This window comes from Arachis ipaensis, chromosome B4 (genome assembly GCF_059453495.1).
Source record: "Arachis ipaensis isolate K30076 ecotype BB chromosome B4, ASM5945349v1, whole genome shotgun sequence".
Taxonomy (NCBI): Eukaryota; Viridiplantae; Streptophyta; class Magnoliopsida; order Fabales; family Fabaceae; genus Arachis; species Arachis ipaensis.
In genome coordinates, this window is record NC_142439.1 from 101,333,761 (window position 1) to 101,352,751 (window position 18,991).

Consider the following 18,991-nt stretch of genomic DNA (forward strand, 5'->3'; position numbering starts at 1 on the left):
GCTCAGCTTTTGAGGAGGAAAGTACTTGGCTAAGAAAGCCGTGACCAGCTTATCCCAAGAGTTCAGGCTGTCTTTAGGTTGAGAATCCAACCATAATCTAGCTCTGTCTCTTACAGCAAAAGGGAAAAGCATGAGCCTGTAGACTTCAGGATCTATTCCATTAGTCTTAACAGTATCACATATCTGCAAGAACTCAGTTAAGAACTGAAAAGGATCTTCAGATGGAAGTCCATGAAACTTGCAGTTCTGCTGCATCAGAGAAACTAATTGAGGTTTCAGCTCAAAGTTGTTTGCTCCAATGGCAGGAATGGAGATGCTTCTTCCATGTAAATTGGAATTAGGTGCAGTAAAGTCACCAAGCATCTTCCTTACATTATTATTATTTTCGGCTGCCATCTCCTCTGCCTGTTCGAAAATTTCTAAAAGGCTATCTCTGGATTGTTGTATTTTAGCTTCTCTTAATTTTCTCTTCAGAGTCCTTTTAGGTTCTGGATCTGCTTCCACAAGAATGTTCTTATCCTTGCTCCTGCTCATATGACAAGGAAGAATGGACAGAAAAATAATAATAATAATAGAGATCCTTTATACCACAGTATAGGGATCCCTTTGTGAGTGGAAGAAAAGAGAGGGAGATAAAGAATGTGATGTAAAGGAAGAAACACAACTGTACCGATGGAAGAGATGTGAGATGAGATGTTAGGATATGAATGAATAAATAGAATAGGATGGGGGAGGTATAATTTTCGAAAATTATTTTGAAAAAGAGTTAGTGATTTTTGAAAAATGGTTTTTGAAAAATGTTAGAAATTTTCGAAAAATTCTTAAAATTTAAAAATAAAAATAATTAGTTAATAAAAAAGAAATTTTTGAAAAAGAGGGGAGATATTTTCGAAAATTAGAGAGAGAGAGAGTTAGTTAGGTAGTTTTGAAAAAGTTAAGAAACAAACAAAAAGTTAGTTAGTTGGTTGAAACAAATTTTGAAAAGGTAAGAAGTTAGGAAGTTAGAAAAGATATTTTGAAAAGATATTTTTGAAAAAGATAAGATAAGAAGATATTTTTGAAAAGATATGATAGGAATTAGTTTTTTGAAAAAGATTTAATTTTTAAAATCTCAATTAATGACTTGATTCATAAGAAATCACAAGATATGATTCTAGAACTTAAAGTTTGAATCTTTCTTAACAAGCAAGTAACAAACTTCAAATTTTTGAATCAAAACATTAATTGATTATTTTATTTTCGAAAATTTGGTATAAAAATAAGAAAAATATTTTTGGAATTTTCGAAAATAACTAAGAATTTTGAAAAAGATTTGATTTTTGAAAAAGATTTTGAAAAAGATAAGATTTTCAAATTGAAAATTTGATTTGACTCATGAGAAACAATTTGATTTTAAAAATTTTTGAAAAAGTCAATCCAAATTTTCGAATTTGGTGAGAGAAAAAGGGAAAGATATTTTTTTTATTTTTGAAATTTTTTTTGATGAGAGAGAAAAACACAAAAAAGATGCAATGCATGAAATTTTTAGATCAAAACATGTGATGCATGCAAGAATGCTATGAATGTCAAGATGAACACCAAGAACACTTTGAATGTCAAGATGAACATCAACATTTTTGAAAAATTTTTAATGCAAAGAAAACATGCAAGACACCAAACTTAGAATTCTTTAATGCTTAGGCACTAAGAATTCAAGAATGCATATGATAAACATGAAAAGACACAAAACAAAAAATCATCAAGATCAAACAAGAAGACTTACCAAGAACAACTTGAAGATCATGAAGAACACTATGAATGCATGATATTTTCGAAAAAATGCAAGATGCATATGCAAGTGACACCAAACTTATAACATGACTCAAGACTCAAACAAGAAACACAAAATATTTTTGCTTTTTATGATTTTCTAATTTTTTTGGATTTTTATTTTATATTTTTCGAAAATTATATGAAAAAGAAAAATAAGGATTCCAAAATTTTTAATATGAATTCCAGGAATCTTGCCATCTTAGTCTAAAGCTTCAGTCCAGGAATTAGACATGGCTCACTAGCCAGCCAAGCTTTCAATGAAAGCTCCAGTCTAAAACACTAGACATGGCCAATGGCCAGCCAAGCTTCAGCAGATATGGATACTTTTCATGTATAGAACAACTAAGTGTGTGAGAATCTCTTCATTTGTGATGGTAAGTTGAAACCCCAGTCCAAAAATTAGACATGGCTTACAGCCAGTCAGGATTCAACAAATCATCATGAAACACTAGAATTCATTCTTAAAAATTCTGAAGAAAAATATATTTTTGAAAATATTTTTATTTTTATTTTTTTTTCGAAAACAGATGAGAAAATTTTAGAAATTATTTTTGAAAAATTTTTGAAAAGAAAACAAAAAGAAAATTACCTAATCTGAGCAACAGGATGAACCGTCAGTTGTCCAAACTCAAACAATCCCCGGCAACGGCACCAAAAACTTGGTGCTGTTGCCGGATCAAAAGGGAATCTGGCACTGATGTTACCGGACCAAAAGCTTGCCGAAAACTCAAACAATCCCCGGCAACGGCGCCAAAAACTTGGTGCACGAAATTGTGATCACATTAATGTAGTACTCTTTGTTATTGTATGGAATCATTATTATGGCTCTTTACTATGTGTGGACACAACTCCGTTCAACTAACCAGCAAGTGTACTGGGTTGTCCAAGTAATAAACCTTACGTGAGTAAGGGTCGATCCCACAGAGATTGTTGGTATGAAGCAAGCTATGGTCACCTTGTAAATCTCAGTCAGGCAGATATAAAATAATCATGGTGTTTTCGAATATTATATAGTAAAATAGGGATAGAGATACTTATGTAATTCATTGGTAGGAATTTCAGATAAGCGAATGGGGATGCTTTTTTGTTCCTCTGAACCTCTGCTTTCCTGCTATCTTCATCCAATCTGTCTTACTCCTTTCCATGGCTGGCTGTATGCAAGGGCATCACCGTTGTTAGTGGCTACATCCCCTCCTCTCAGTGAATAATATGCTCACGCACCCTGTCACGGCACGGCTATTCATCTGTCGGTTCCCGATCATGCTGGAATAGGATTCACCCTCCTTTTGCGTCTGTCACTAACGCCCAGCACTCGCGAGTTTGAAGCTCGTCACAGTCATTCAATCATTGAATCCTACTCAGAATACCACAGACAAGGTTTAGACCTTCCGGATTCTCTTGAATGCCGCCATCATTCTAGCTTACGCCACGAAGATTCTGGTTAGGAGATCTAAGAGATACTCATTCTAGCTTAATTCATGTAGAACAGAAGTGTTTGTCACGCACGCGTTCATAAGGGAGAAGGATGATGAGCGTCACACATAATCATCACCTTCATCACGTTCTTGGGTGCGAATGGATATCTTAGAAGCGAAATAAGAAGAATTGAATAGAAAACAGTAGTACTTTGCATTAATCTTTGAGGAACAGCAGAGCTCCACACCTTAATCTATGGAGTGTAGAAACTCTACCGTTGAAAATACATAAGTGAAGGTCCAGGCATGGCCGAGATGGCCAGCCCCCTAAAACGTGATCAAAGGATCATAAGGTAATCCAAAGATGCTTCATACAATAGTAAAAGGTCCTATTTATAATAAACTAGCTACTAGGGTTTACATGAGTAAGTAATTGATGCATAAATCCACTTTCGGGGCCCACTTGGTGTGTGCTTGGGCTTGGGCTTGAGTGTTACACGTGCAGAGGCCATTTGTGGAGTTGAACGCCAGTTTCTGTGCCAGTTTGGGCGTTCAACTCTGGTTTTGGATCCTTTTCTGGCGCTGGACGCCAGATTTGGGCAGAAGGCTGGTGTTGAACGCCAGTTTACGTCGTCAATTCTTGGCCAAAGTATGGACTATTATATATTGCTGGAAAGCCCTGGATGTCTAATTTCCAAAGCAATTGGAAGCGCGCCATTTCGAGTTCTGTAGCTCCAGAAAATCCACTTTGCGTGCAGGGAGGTCAGAATCCAACAGCATCAGCAGTCCTTTTTCAACCTCTGAATCTGATTTCTGCTCAAGTCCCTCAATTTCAGCCAGAAAATACCTAAAATCACAGAAAAACCCACAAACTCATAGTAAAGTCCAGAAATGTGAATTTAACATAAAAACTAAGGAAAACATCCCTAAAAGTAAATAGATCCTACTAAAAACATACTAAAAACAATGTCAAAAAGCGTATAAATTATCCGCTCATCACCCTCCGACCCTCATACAGACTGCAGACCCTCAGCCCACCACCGAGACACCAGCAGCACATCCTTCTGGAGATGCCACTTCTTCACACACAGTTTGATAGAGCATCGAGGACGATGCTATTATTTAAGTGTGGGGAGGTCACCATCTCCGACGAACTTTATTTTGGTGAACAACTTTTCAGACTCTCTTTTATCCTATTTTGTTTATTTTTTGTATTTTTGTTTATTTTATTTTTATCTTTTAGTACTTGCACATTTTTCTTTATTTTTACTTTATTTCTGCATTTTGCACTTTGGTTTATATATATATATATATATATATATCTTAGATATTTGGTTTAGTTTAGTTTGCACATTTAGTTTATTAGTTGTGATATAGATTATATGGATTAATTAGTTTAGTTTACCCTTTTAGCATATGATGAATTGGTTTAATTGAAAATAAAAAGAGTAAACTAGAAACTTTAGTATAACAGAATCACAACAATCCACACACCTTATATATATATATAGCAATAAATGTTGGTTAATTGACAACATTTTTCAAGAAAAATACTAAATTTTATAAAAGCCATTCTAAGATTCACATTGAGTTGAATGGAACTTCTTCCTCTCTACTTTCATGACATACATAATTGATATTTGGTTTTTGAGTCAAAGAACACACAACCCATGAGTTTTTGAGCTTAATTGTATGGTTACATTCAACCATAAATTTCATTCCTGTGTGTTTCGCACTTCTTTTCTATGCTTGTAATCTTAACTTTGTTTCAATCTATATGTCCAATATAGAATGTAGATACATACATGCATGTGATTGAGGCCATTATTTGAATTTTTGCTCACTCATCCCAAATAAGCCTACCTCCTACATCATCCTTGTTAGCCCCCTTGAGCCTTTTAATCCCCTTTTGTTCTATAACCACATCACTAGCCTTAAGCGGAAAAATAAATCAAAAATCCCAAGTTGAATCCTTGGTTAGCTTAAGATAGAGATTGTGTATCCACTAAGTGTGGGAAAACGTGGGAACATGGGTTGATAGGAACGGTATTAAATTAAGAAATTAATCAGAAATTTTGGGAGCATGCTCATGAGAAACCAATTTAAATTAAAATACCATGTGCATTGATATATGTTATGATTGAAAAAAAATCCTTTTTTAATTAAATAAGTAAATAAGGGGACAAAATTACCCCAATAATAAGTTTAGTGAAGAAATCAATGCACATGAGGTAGAATTAAAATAAAGTGGGTATATGAGTATGTAATAAGAAAGTGGGAAAATTGGGAAGACCAGGATAATTTTGAATTTTTTTATAGAGAATATATATGTTAGGTGAGATCTTAGACTAATCAAGGATTCAACTTATAGCTCACTTAGCCTTATATATATATATCCCCACCTTTACCTTGGCTCCATTACAACCCTGAAAAGACCTCATGATGTTTGTATGTATGCATTAGATATTTGTTGATTGGTTAGATGAAGAACAAAGTCTTAGAAAATATGAATAGAAAAGAATAGAATGATTAACCCCAAACACTGAGTGATTAGAGAGTAAACACAAAAATCCAGCGAGGGTTCAATAGCTCATCTCCATATATCCAGATTTAATTATTTAATTATCTTGCAAGTTTGTGAAATACTTTAACTCAACTCAATTATGAAAGTGGTTCAACATGATTTAGGCTTGGCTATGCATATATGATTCCTTGAAATTATGAATCAAATTTAACCACATGTAAGCTCTATATATATAGGTGGATGATAGTTAGAATTGCATGTTTCATTTAGGTAGCTTGCATTTAGAATAGGTTGCATTGCATAAGATTCCACCATTCTACCTTCACTTTTTCTCTTGGATTTAGCATGAGGACATGCTAGTGTTTAAGTGTGGAGAGGTTGATAAACCCCTATTTTATGATTCATCTTGTGTCCAATTGAGTGTTTTTATCAATTCTTCACCCACTTATTCATGTAAATTGCATGGTTTTACTTTTCCTTCCTTATTTTATGATATATATGAAAACATGTTTCCTATGCTTTAAAAATATTAATTTTAATTATCCCTTATTACCATTCGATACCGTGATCTGTGTGTTAAGTATTTTCAGGCTACATAGGGTAGGAATGGCTAAGAGGACAGAAAGGAAACATACAAAATGGAAGGAAAGCACAAAAAAGGAGTTTTGAAGAAAAGGCAGCGACGCGAACGCAGAGACGACACGGACGCGTGCCTAGCACAAAATGGCAGCGACGCGTACGCGTGGACGACGCGGACGCGTGCCTAGAGCAGAACACAAATGATGCGTACGTGTGAACGACGCGTACGCGTGACAAGGAAAAACTCCAATTGACGCGCACGCGTGACCACGCGCACGCGTTACGGATTCCACGTGTAGGAATCTGCAGAAAACGCCCTCAGCAATTTCTGGACCCTTTTTCGGCCCAAATCCAAGCCAGAAATACAGAATATAAGCCAGAGAATGGGGAATTCAAAGGAACAAAAACAACAATTCATAGAACATTCATATTCACAATTATTAGGTTTTAGATGTAATTTTTATAGAGAGAGGCTCTCTCCTTTCTCTTAAGTTTTAGGATTAGGATTTCAACTTCTTCTCAGGTTCAATGTTCCTTTAATTTACTTTCTAGTTTTATTTATTCTATTACTTTAATTGTTATTTATCTTTTCAATTTGATTTATGATTTTTCTCATGTTTTATTTGAATATTCTATTTAATATTATTTGAGGTATTTCAGATTTATGATTGTTTTATTCTATTTATAATGCTTCCAATTTAATTTATGATTTATTTTCACCTTTTTCTTTGGTTAAATAATTGGTAACACTTGAGTTATCAAACTCAGCAGTTGATTGGAAATTAGGATTGCTGATTGATTTGGATCCCTCTAAATCTAGTCTTTCCATAGGAGTTGACTAGGATCGAGGAATCAAGTTAATTAATTCACTTGACTTACCTTTATTTAGTAAGGGTTAACTAAGTGCGAGCAAAAATCCAATTCTCATCACACCTGATAAGGATAACTAGGATAGGATTTCCAGTTCTTATACCTTGCAATAGATTTTTATAATTATTAATTTATTTCCATTTAAATTACTTGTTCTCTATTTCAAAAACCCAAAAACACGCCTTATTCCATAATCAATAATAAATCACACCTCCCTGCAATTCCTTGAGAAGACGACCCGAGGTTTAAATACTTCGGTTATAAATTTTATTGGGTTTTGTTACTTGTGACAACCAAACTTTTGTATGAAAGGAATATTGCTTGGTTTAGAAACTATACTTGCAACGAGAATTTATTGTGAATTCTAAACCATCAATCTTTAGTTCGTCAACACACAAGCCATGTTTTTCAAAGAAAACCTTGTTTTTAACTGTATTACCTTCCTTGCAAGCTTGTAAACTTCCATAACACTTGTTTAAGATCCCTTAGCTTCTTTGTAGGCTTTGAAATATAGGAGACTACAATAAATGAATTAGTTAGTTATTTTTTGGTAATATGTTTAGAAGACGGAGACTTAAGTTTCTGAAGTACTGGGGATGAACTAGCTAGGTATTTGTGACGAAGTACTATATTGATGATGAAATTGAGGACTTGAGAACTCATGATGATTATGTCGAGTCTGGGACTCGGAGATGAATGATGAAACTCAGAATGAGCTAAGATATTTTACCATGAATCATTAAATTGCCTTTGAAAATGATTATTTCTTTTGAATAATATTAATAAGATGTAGGCTTAAGGGCAGTGGTTCGTCCCGCTTATGTTGAGTTGTAGGCATAGGGTGTGGGGTTCGTCCCACTTATACTGAGGTGTGAGGGCTGTGATAGAAGTTTCGCTCACATACTTTTGGTTATAAGAGTGGTCGAGCACTATATCTCATGGAAAGTAAGCCGGGCACTATATCCCAAAGGGTTCCTATTTATAAATGTGACCGAAAGTGACATTCCCATGGGAATGTGTCGGGTTGGCAATTGAACCGACAATGTGATATCACAGCCAATAGAACAGGCATTCATCATGTGCATTTTCTATATGTTTGCTTCCTTTACCTACTTGCATTATTTTGCCTAATTGTATAATATGTTTATATACTTCTTGAATTCCTTGTTGTATATGTCATATTACTTGTGTATTATTTGTTTGTATCTATTTGTGTTTACTACTGAGGTTGAGGAAGTTCAATAGGCGGTGGCAATAGGGTCGCATGGAGGTTAGGTTGGTGCGGGCTGTGGGACAGCGGTGTTGGTTTAGTTAGAAAACTCCCTATGTTAGATGTCCCTTGTTTCATTACGGTTTTATTTTATGATTTTAACTTTAGCATTGTTTTAAACTTGAATCTTAAGTTTGATGTAAAGTTTTAGAATTTCCTTTGGTGTCCCAGAACCTTATATCTCACATATTGGGCACTGTTACCATGCTGAGAACCTCTGCTTCTCATACCATATTCTGTTGTTGTTTTTCAGATGCAGGTTATGACCTACCACGGTGAGTTGCGAGATGCTAACAGAGCGGAGGACTTTTGTTCTCTTTTATATTTTGGTTTATCTTGTCATAGATATACTCTCTCTTTGTATTTTAGACTTTGTTGCCTTAGAGGCTTGATATGAGAGATAAGTTGTAAATATTGTTTTAACTCAAAAATTTTGTATTGTCTATGTGTAACTAGTCGGTCTAAACTCCACGGGCTATGGCTAGTGTTCTTTTGTCTATCATACTTATACATATATCTATCTTGATTATTATTGTATTATGTCCTATGTTGTATCTTGTGCCTTTACGCTTTTAGTTAACGTGTGAACGCTTCGCGCTTTTTTTTTCTGTTTTGAGCTGTAATTATTCATCAGCCTTCTCATATTATTATTATTATTATTATTATTATTATTATTATTATTATTATTATTATTATTATTATTATTATTATTATTATTATTATTATTATTCCCTTCTATAGGTATATATTATTGTACAAGTCTTAGAACTGTCGTGGCACTTTGTTATCATTTGATTTATGGCATGAGGTAAGGCTTAGGGTAATTAGGGTGTTACATATTACATTATATTTCATTTAAAGAGTAACTTTTATTTGATATTTTTTTTGGTTTTAAGTAGAATTTCTTTGTTATACTAAAGGACATTTACCTTGAACTCTTTTCAATTTGTTCAACTTATTATTTTGTAGTACATGCAACATATTCATTGTTAGATATTTGAAGTAAAATGTTTTTGCTTAATCAAATTAGTGTTATGTGAATTATTTATCAAATTCATTTCAAGAGTTATTTTTTTTAATTTAATAATGTTCTTATTTAGCAATACTTACATTTGTGATATGTGTGAGAGCTAGATTGTAATAATATTTAAGGATCGATTGATCATTGAGCATTTTTATTAGTTGAGGCTCCTATCTTGATAATGAACATTATTGTACTATAAAGAAAATCAAAAGTAATTTTGTTTTTAGCTGCTATAAGTGTTACTTCATATAATTGTATTTCATCATAGAATTGTGAGCTACTTATGAAATTGAATGGCAATCATATTGAAAGTGTATTATGTGAAGATGAATTTGTGCAATTTGTAGTTATATTTCATGGTGGCTTAATTCTTGAACTTTTTTTAAATTATCTAACTATTTGACTAATTTAAATAACTTACACCCTCTTAATTATGAGGTTGAAATTTTGATATAATAATATCATCAACTGCTATGTTACATTCGGATTTTTTGAATATGTTTTGCTCTTTTATTTTTGAATCACTCAATTGATTTATAAAATACTTTAATATTGAATTGTTGTTCATGAAATCTTCAATTGCATTTGTTAGATTATTGGATCATTGTTGTATTTTCTGGATCTATTTATAGAATTAAATTTTAACTGGAGCTAGGATTACTAATAGTTTGGATAACAATCTAAATTCTTAATGTGTCATGTATTATGCCTTTGTAATTTTTCTTTTGGAATCCTAATAATAGTAGTAGCATTTTCACCATCAAGTTAAGATCTGAATTGTGATTTTCATTATGTGTTGGTATAGGAAAAGTGCAAGCAATATTTTAGAAAAAAGAGGTAGAATTGCTTTTATTTATGGAGGCATTGGAGTTGAGCAAAGACCAAGAGGTGAATGCATTAGAATAGTGTTTTAACAACCACAATTGTAGGAGATTTTATTTCTACTCGCTTTCTATTTATTTTTTCACCATGATTATCTCTACATGACATATGCTATATACGAGTCCATTTAATTTTAATTAAATGATTATTCATAAGGAGAATATTTAATATACTTTATAGTATATGCAATTAATTAATTGGCTTTATATATAATAATAGTAATATAATGTATTATGATTGGGAGCTACATATATTGAATAAAAATTATAAGTGATAAATTGTTGAGTCATGGTGGAGGGTGATAGCAACTCCATTTGATTTATGTGGTGCTTTTAATTATATGATGAATAAGGTGTTATTGCTTAAGAAAATTTAGGATTTTAAAGTAATTGCTTCCTTTCTTTCTTTCATTTTAGGAATCTAATCCATACATTAAAAGAGTGTTTCGAGGTAGTGGAAAACCGATATTTCTACAAGGAAAAAACTTTAAGGTTGGCATTCATGTGATCTATTGTTTATATTCAAATAGTATAGGATCTTTTCGAATTATCTTTGTCTGTGGTGACAATAGATATGGTTTCTTGCTCAAATCAGAGTCTTTTTTGTGTTCTTTCTAAAAAACAAAAATTTGTCCTTTCCATCTTGATCTATCTATGTTCTGGGTCTTTTTTATGTGAAAATTATTCACACTCCATTTAGTTTTGTCTTTATTTTGGTGGGGATTGTCCATTTTTCATGACTATTATTTTCTTCTTGTTAATCAAATTTCTAAGCTGCGTTAGGTTGTTGGTAGTAAACAATGTGATTTTGGAATTTTTTTTTCTAATGTATTGTTCATCCTTTGTTGTTGTTCTATTTGGTAGTGTTTAGTGGTAGATGCTATTATTTATGATTTGATATCTTTGAATTTTCTTTTTTTTAAAGTAGTCCTATTTTATTATCTCTCTATGATTCTTTAGCTTTAGGGTATATTTAGTTCTTAGAGTCTCTATTGTGATTTAAGAATGGATGATATTTTTTTTTGAGTTTGAAATATGGTTAGGTTTTTATGTGGATTGATATGTATATTTTTTTTATAAGAGGATATTTCTATATCGGTTCCATTGTGTCTCAAGTGATTATACTGTTATTCCCTTACTTTTTTATCACTCTTCATATTATATGAGATATTCCAACTACATAATTAGCTAAAAATCAATATTTTTGGTAAGATTACTGTATAGACTTATTTCACATTGCTTTTAGCCAGGATGAGTTTAATTTCCACTGAAACAAATCAAATTTAAAGCCGTTGTTTGGCTATTTAAATTAAAACTATATTATTTTGAATAAAAATGCTATCTCCACACTACTAATTGGCAAGTTCTCATTTGAGTCATTCATATCCTAATTCATGACTTAATTCTATATATACATATGATGAGCGAATATTTTATACGCTTTTTGGCATCATTTTCATATAGTTTTTAGTAAGTTTTATTTAGTTTTTATTAAGTTTTTATATGTTTTAGTTTTAAATTCACATATTTGGATTCTACTATGAGTTTTTGTATTTTTGGACAATTTTAGGCATTTTCTGGCTGAAATTGAGGAGCTGGAGCAAAAGTCTGATTTAGAGACAGAGAAAGCACTGCAGATGCTGTCCGGATCTGACCTGCCTGCACTCGGAAGAGATTTTCTAGAGGTACAGTGGTCTAAATGGAGCGCTCTCAATGGCTGTTGAAAGCTGACTTTTAGATCTTTCCAACAATATATAATAGTCCATACTTTGCTTCGGATTAGAAGGCCCAAAACTGGCGTCCAACGCCAGCTTTCTGCCCCCTTCTAGGCGTCTAGCGCCCAAAAGAGCAGAGACTAATGTACAAATGCCCAAAGAGGACCCCCTAGCTGGCGTTTCACACCCCAGAGACCTCATAGCACGTGGAACTCATCAAATCTCATCCCAAACACTCACTAAGTGGGCCCCAGAAGTGGATTTTAGCACTAAAAAGACTATTTTACCATTACTAGTCATTTGTTTAGTATTTAAGGGATTATGTTTACGAAATTCACACTTTTGGATGCTATTTTTGAGTTTTACCTTGTGTTTTTACATCATTCTGAGTTTCTAAACCTCCTAGGTTGAGGGGAGAAGCCCTGCTGAGTTCTATGAATTAATAAAAGTATTACTGTTTCTCTTCGATCTGTGTTTGATTAATTCTAAGATGTATATTCGTTCTTCATTAATATGAATGCGTTGAACTGGCATAAGGTTATCATATTCTACATGGGTTCAGAGTGTGTCTTTCATCGAACAATGATGAACCACCAGCTTGAATATACGTCTCTCAGAAGGCTAATCCACAACTTCGTTGGAGACTTCTCGAGACATCAGTTCAGCCGATTTCTTGGGAGATTAGGTTCCCTGTGGTTGAGGCTAGAACCCAAGGTGAAGCATTTTCTGATCCAGAAGATCTGACCTTGTCTGTGGCATTTTGAGTAGGATCATTAAGAAGAATGAACTGTACGAGCTTCACCCTCAATCAGAATGGATTCGCACTAAACCTGGGGTTCAGATTTGGAGGAGTATTGGCAGCTACTCAAACTAGTGTCAATCACATACAGCCTGCCATTGAAGAAATCACTCACAAGCAAAGAGAGCAATAATACCGGAGTTAATTCAGAAAGGCAAAGCAACTCCAATCCTCAACTCTATCTTTAAAGTATTAGCACCCTATTATAATAATCTCACAAATATTTATCTATCAAGCTTCTGATCTGCCTGACTAAAACCTGTAAGATAACCATAGCTTGCTTCAAACTACAATCCTCATGGGGTCGACCCTGACTCGCTCAGGTATTACTTGGACGACCCAGTGCACTTGCTGATACTGTTATACGAAGGTGTGGGGATTCGTAAGCACCAACATACATGAAAATTAAAATATGCATGGAGGCTTTTTGTCTATTAATATGTAATTAGGTAGTGTTAATAATGAATATTGTTACATATATCAATTATGGGCAACGCACACAGGAAGCTATGATGACTTTCTTTGTCTAAATTCAAAAGCACCTTAGCTTCCTCCTAATTCGAATAGTAGCCGACATATACTACATACACATAAACATGAAATAAACTCTATTATAAAGAAGCTTTGTTATTTGGTACTTTTCTATAGGCACATGTGGTTGTGTTCTAAATTTCATTCCATTGATTTTAACAAATGTAGAAATTTTATAAAATATCACCAGGCACAATGGTTGATATTATTATTGCATAAAATTTACATAGCTAATTATTGTCTGATCTTTAAAGGCAACGTAAGCTTCTTGATAGGTAATTGCATACCAATATGTTTTGTACATTGCTGTTTATAGTTTATTTCATGCCCGAATGAATATATTTGCAGAATTCAAAGTCAGAATTTCTTCTTTTTTCCTGTATCATCCACTATGTTTTGCTTATAAGCTATTATTGATGTTTCAAAGTTTCAAATACTACCTTAAATCTTAAACTTCTCTATTTTGCTTTGTTACTCTTTTTATATTTAGTGGCTAAATTGTTCATAGCTTAGACCTTGAGCTAGCAGAAGCTGTTACTCTTTATAATTTTTTATTAGACCATGGAGTTCCATGATAGCTTATTAGGCAGGATTATGTTTTTTATCTCCTAATAATGTCAGATTGGCTCTAAAGAGAGTGAGTTGTCTATCGTAGATAAATAAATGTCTCCTAAATCATAATATATATCAAAGAGTGGCTTTGTAAATTTCATGCTAATATTCATTGTTTGTATTAATATATGCAGATTAACAAAGCAAAAAACATGTGAATGTTTAATTTAATAGTTTCTTATGGCATTTATATGAAGTTTGTAGAAGTTTTTTTCTTATTTCTTCTTGGCTAGGTAATTCTTTTCATGTTAAATTTATATATTTACCTTGCTGAAGCATTTAAAAATTATGTAGTTGTTTTAATTTGAATCCTCCTTTTCCATTTCACTTAGAGTTCTTCATCATAATTTGTCAATTTTTTCTCTTAAAATTGATGCTAGGGCATTTTGGCCAGTTTCACTGACCTTTTCTTTACTGTTTTAGGGTAGTTTCATGCATTTTCTTAGTAAATAAGCAAGTTTTGGGTAGAAATACACTTACATCTTGATTCAAGCAAATATTGTAAACTTTACATGATTTCATGAGAATTATGCCTGAATTGAATGACAAATTGGATAATGCATGATCTCATGACTTGGAATAGAGCTTTGATGCACTTTATTTGCTTGATTTCAGGACAAAGGAAGCAAGGAAGAGCCACGTTAGTAGCCACGTTAGTCTAATTAACGTGACCACTAACGTGGAATGGGCATAAGCTTGTAGCATTAATGAGAAAAGTGATCGCCAATAACGCCTTCAAAACCATCATAACCCACGTTAGTTGCCACGTTAGTTACATTAATGTAGGGGCAAACGTGGAAAGAAAAGAGAAGCTCCAACATTAATGATAAAAGTGAACACCACTAACGTTCTAAAAGGCCATACATAAGCCACGTTAAGAGCCACATTAATCTAATTAACGTGAACTCTAATGTGGAGATTAGAGGAGATCGCCAACGTTAGTGACACTCACCTTTGTCACTAACGTTGGAACAGGCCAAGATTGCCCACGTTAGTGGTCACGTTAAGACCACTAACGTGAAGGGTAACGTGGAGCAAGGAGTGATAGGCCAACGTTAGTGACACTCACCTTTGTCACTAACGTTGGAGATGGCAATTACCACCACATTAGTGGCTACGTTAATCTAATTAACGTGAACTCTAACGTGGGAAGGAGGGGCGTTTGGAGCGTTAGTGACAAAGGTAAGTGTCACTAACGCTCTCGAAGCTTAGGCATGCCTACATTAAGGGTCACGTTAGCTACACTAACGTGAACTCTAACGTGGGGAAAGGAGGCAATAAGCAACGTTATTTGAAAAGGTGAATGCTAATAACGTTTGCGAAGGACCAAGAGGCAATGTTAGTGGTCACGTTAGTGCCACTAACGTTGAAGTTAACGTGGATCATTTTTGGCTTGGAACGTTAGTGAAAAAGGTGATCGTCACTAACGTTCTCGAACCCACATTTTCACTTAACTTTAACACCACTAACATCCTAACTAATGTCCATGCCTAACTCACACTTTTTCTACAAGCAAAGCTAAGCCCACTGAAGATTGTAACTGCTTCAACTCAAGATCGAAGGCCGATATCCAAGACTTGAAGAGCCAACTAGAAGATCAGAAGAGTAGTATATATAGGAGTAGTTTTGAACTAGTAAGGGAGCTTTTGGCATTTTGGAGAACTACACTCTGTATATTTTACTTTCTCTACAACTTCTAGTTTTATTTTTGAGAATGTACCTTTCATTTATGCTTTCCATTCCCAGAGCTATGAACAACTAAACCCCTTTCATTGGGTTAGGGAGCTCTGTTGTAATTTGATGGATCAATAATAGTTTTCATTATTCTTCTTCTTTCTTTTCTCTTGATTATACTAGAAAGCTTTCAATCTTCATCCAATTGGGTAGTTGTTTTGGAAAAGAAGCTATTCATACTTGGATCTCTTCGGAACCTTGGAAGAGGAATGAAGAGATCATGCTAGAAATGCTTTCTCATGTTGGACCAAATTGGGGTTTGGATGGATATAGTGACATATAATCCTACCAACACTTTGATTTGGGAATACATGTGGTATAATCAGTGACCACACTTCATCTCTTCTCATGAGCAATTATACCAAGGAATTGGCTATTGATCAAGATTTGAGAGATTGAATTACCAAGGAATTGGAATCCAATCACTTAAGATTACCAAGGAGATCAATGAATGCATTGATTGAGGAAGAGATGAGAATGAACTTGATCCGGAGAATAAAACATCTCCTGAGCCCAATGAATCCCCCATTTCTGATCTTACCCATTCTCTTTACTTTCTGCCACTTACTTTTATGCTCATCCTCCCAATTCCCCATTTAAGATTCTGCAATTTACTTTCCGCATTTACATTCTGCTCTTTATTTCCAGCATTTATATTTTCTGTTATTTACTTTCCCGCCATTTAACTTTCTGCAATTACTCAACTCAATTTCTGCTTAGTTTAACTAGAACATTCCTCTAATTAAAGTTGATTGACCAATCAATCCCTGTGGGATTCGACCTCACTCTATTGTGTGTTTTTACTTGACGACAATTCGGTATACTTGCCGAGGGAAATTTGTTGAGAGACAAGTTTCCGTGCATCAAGTTTATGGTGCCGTTGCCGGGGATTGATTTTGTATCAACAATGATTAAATTGGTGGATAACTAGATTGAGCATTTTTCTTTTGGTTGATTTAATTTCATTAGAGTGATTTACTTTCAGTTTTAGTTATTTTCTTCCTTTTACGCCATACCATTTTGTGGTGTTATCTTTAATTTTTTTACAATTCAGTTCACTAACCCACTAACTGTTTGATATATTGCATCACTCACACTAACAGCACCCCTAATAGGAGTAACTTCTCCATCAATTCTCTTTCCTGCTGTTTGCTCTGTTGGTTGTATGACAGGTAGAAGAAGCAGGGTTTCAACTTCCTTTGATTCTGAACCTGAGAGGACCCTCCTTAGATTAAGGAGGGAAGCAAGAGGAAAGATAGTCGTTGGTTCTAAGGAAGAGGAGGACTATTTTGAACCAGACATGGATGAGAATATGGAGAACCATCATGAAGAAGAGGCTCACAACCATGGCAGAGAAGGTCCAGTGCATCATACTGGGCAAGAGAGAAGAGTTTTAGGCTCTTATATAAATCCAAACCCAGGAAACTGTGGAAGTAGCATCCAAAAACCAACCATACATGCCAATAACTTTGAACTAAAACCCTAGCTCATCACCCTTGTTCAGAACAACTGTTCATTCAGAGGAAGTGTCCAAGAAGACCCCAATCAACATCTAACCACCTTCCTGAGGATATGTGATACTATGAAGTCTAATGGTGTTCATCCTAACACCTATAGACTGCTTCTGTTTCCCTTTTCACTCAAGGACAAAGTATCTAAATAGCTGGAATCTTTCCCGAAGGAGAGTTTAACAACCTGGGAAGATGTGGTAAACAAATTCTTGGTGAGATTCTATCCTCCTCAAAGAATCAACAAGTTGAGAGCTGAGGTACAATCCTTCAGGCAACAAGATGGTGAAACTCTCTATGAAGCATGGGAGAGGTTTAAGGACTTGACAAGAAGGTGCCCACCAAACATGTTCAATGAATGGGTGCAGTTACATATTTTCTATGAGGGTCTTTCTTATGAATCAAAGAAGGCAGTAGACCACTCATCTGGGGGATCTCTGAACAAGAAAAAGACCATTGAAGAAGTCATAGATGTCATTGAGATTGTAGCTGAGAATGATTACTTCTATGCTTCTGAAAGAGGCAATACTAGAGGAGTGATAGAGCTAAACAACGTAGATGCACTGCTGGCTCAAAACAAGTTGATCACCAAACAGTTGGCTGACCTTACCAAGAAAATGGAAAGGAACCAAGTAGCAGCAATCACCACCTCATCAGCAGCTCAAGAAGGAGTGAATGCAGAGGCAGAGGGTGATCAGGAACAAGCCAACTACATTGGGAACTCACCTCGGCAGACCCATGATCCATACTCCAAAACTTATAATCCTGGTTGGAGGAACCACCCAAACTTTGGGTGGGAAAATCAACAAGATCAAGGCCAAGATCAGAGACGTCACAACCCCAACAACAATGCAGGTCACCAACATTCCACACAGAGATCATATCAGCACCCACCTAACAACACCTTTTAACATCCATATCAAAGCCAAAATGGCCCTTCTCATCCCTCCAATCTCAACTCACCATCATCCGAAGATAGACTCTCAAGGATTGAGACTCTACTTGAAGGCATATGTAAGGAAATCCAAGATAATAAGGTGTTCAAGGAGGAGGTGCGAGCCAATATCAAAAACCAGGGAGACACCATCAAGAGGCTAGAATTTCAAGTGGGATACCTCTCTGAGAAGATTCCCAAACCTACTGACAGCTTCCCAAGTGACACAGAGAAAAACCCGAGAGGTGAAGAAAAGAAAGTAAGATAGGAAGAATGCAAGATGGTCACTATAAGTGATAGGGGGACTGAGGAAGAGATGAACAAACCCTTAGAACAACCTAGAGATACCTCAACAGAGAAGCAAGAAGAGGGTCACCAAGAAACCAAAACTACAAAGAAGGATATTCTGAACCTCTATGCACCTTTTCCCCAAAGACTCAAAGGTGGTGTAGAAAAGAGAATATACTCAAAGTTCCTCAACATGATTGCATCCCTTCATGTGAACACACCATTCATCAAGGCTCTCCAACAAATGCCCTCATACATTAAGTGTATGAAGGAGCTGCTGACCAGGAAAAGCTCACTCAAAGGAGGGCAAACAATAGTAATGAATAAGGAGTGCAGTGCTCTCATTCAACCAGAGTTTCCCACAAAAAGGAAGGATCCAGGGAGTTTTCACATCCCCTGTGCCATAGGAGGAACACTGATTGATAAGGGACTCTGTGATCTGGGAGCAAGCATTAATTTAATGCATCCATCTATCTCTCATGAAGAAGCTACAGA

The 18,991-nt window shown here is 34.8% G+C and overlaps 1 non-coding gene across 1 annotated transcript; it reads right to left on the reverse strand.

Moving 5' to 3' along the window:
- Positions 1–17,519: 17,519 nt before the first annotated feature.
- Positions 17,520–17,623, reverse strand: LOC148568588 (small nucleolar RNA R71). Its single transcript, XR_015882165.1, has one exon. It is a non-coding gene; the product is annotated as a small nucleolar RNA R71 (small nucleolar RNA).
- Positions 17,624–18,991: the final 1,368 nt, after the last annotated feature.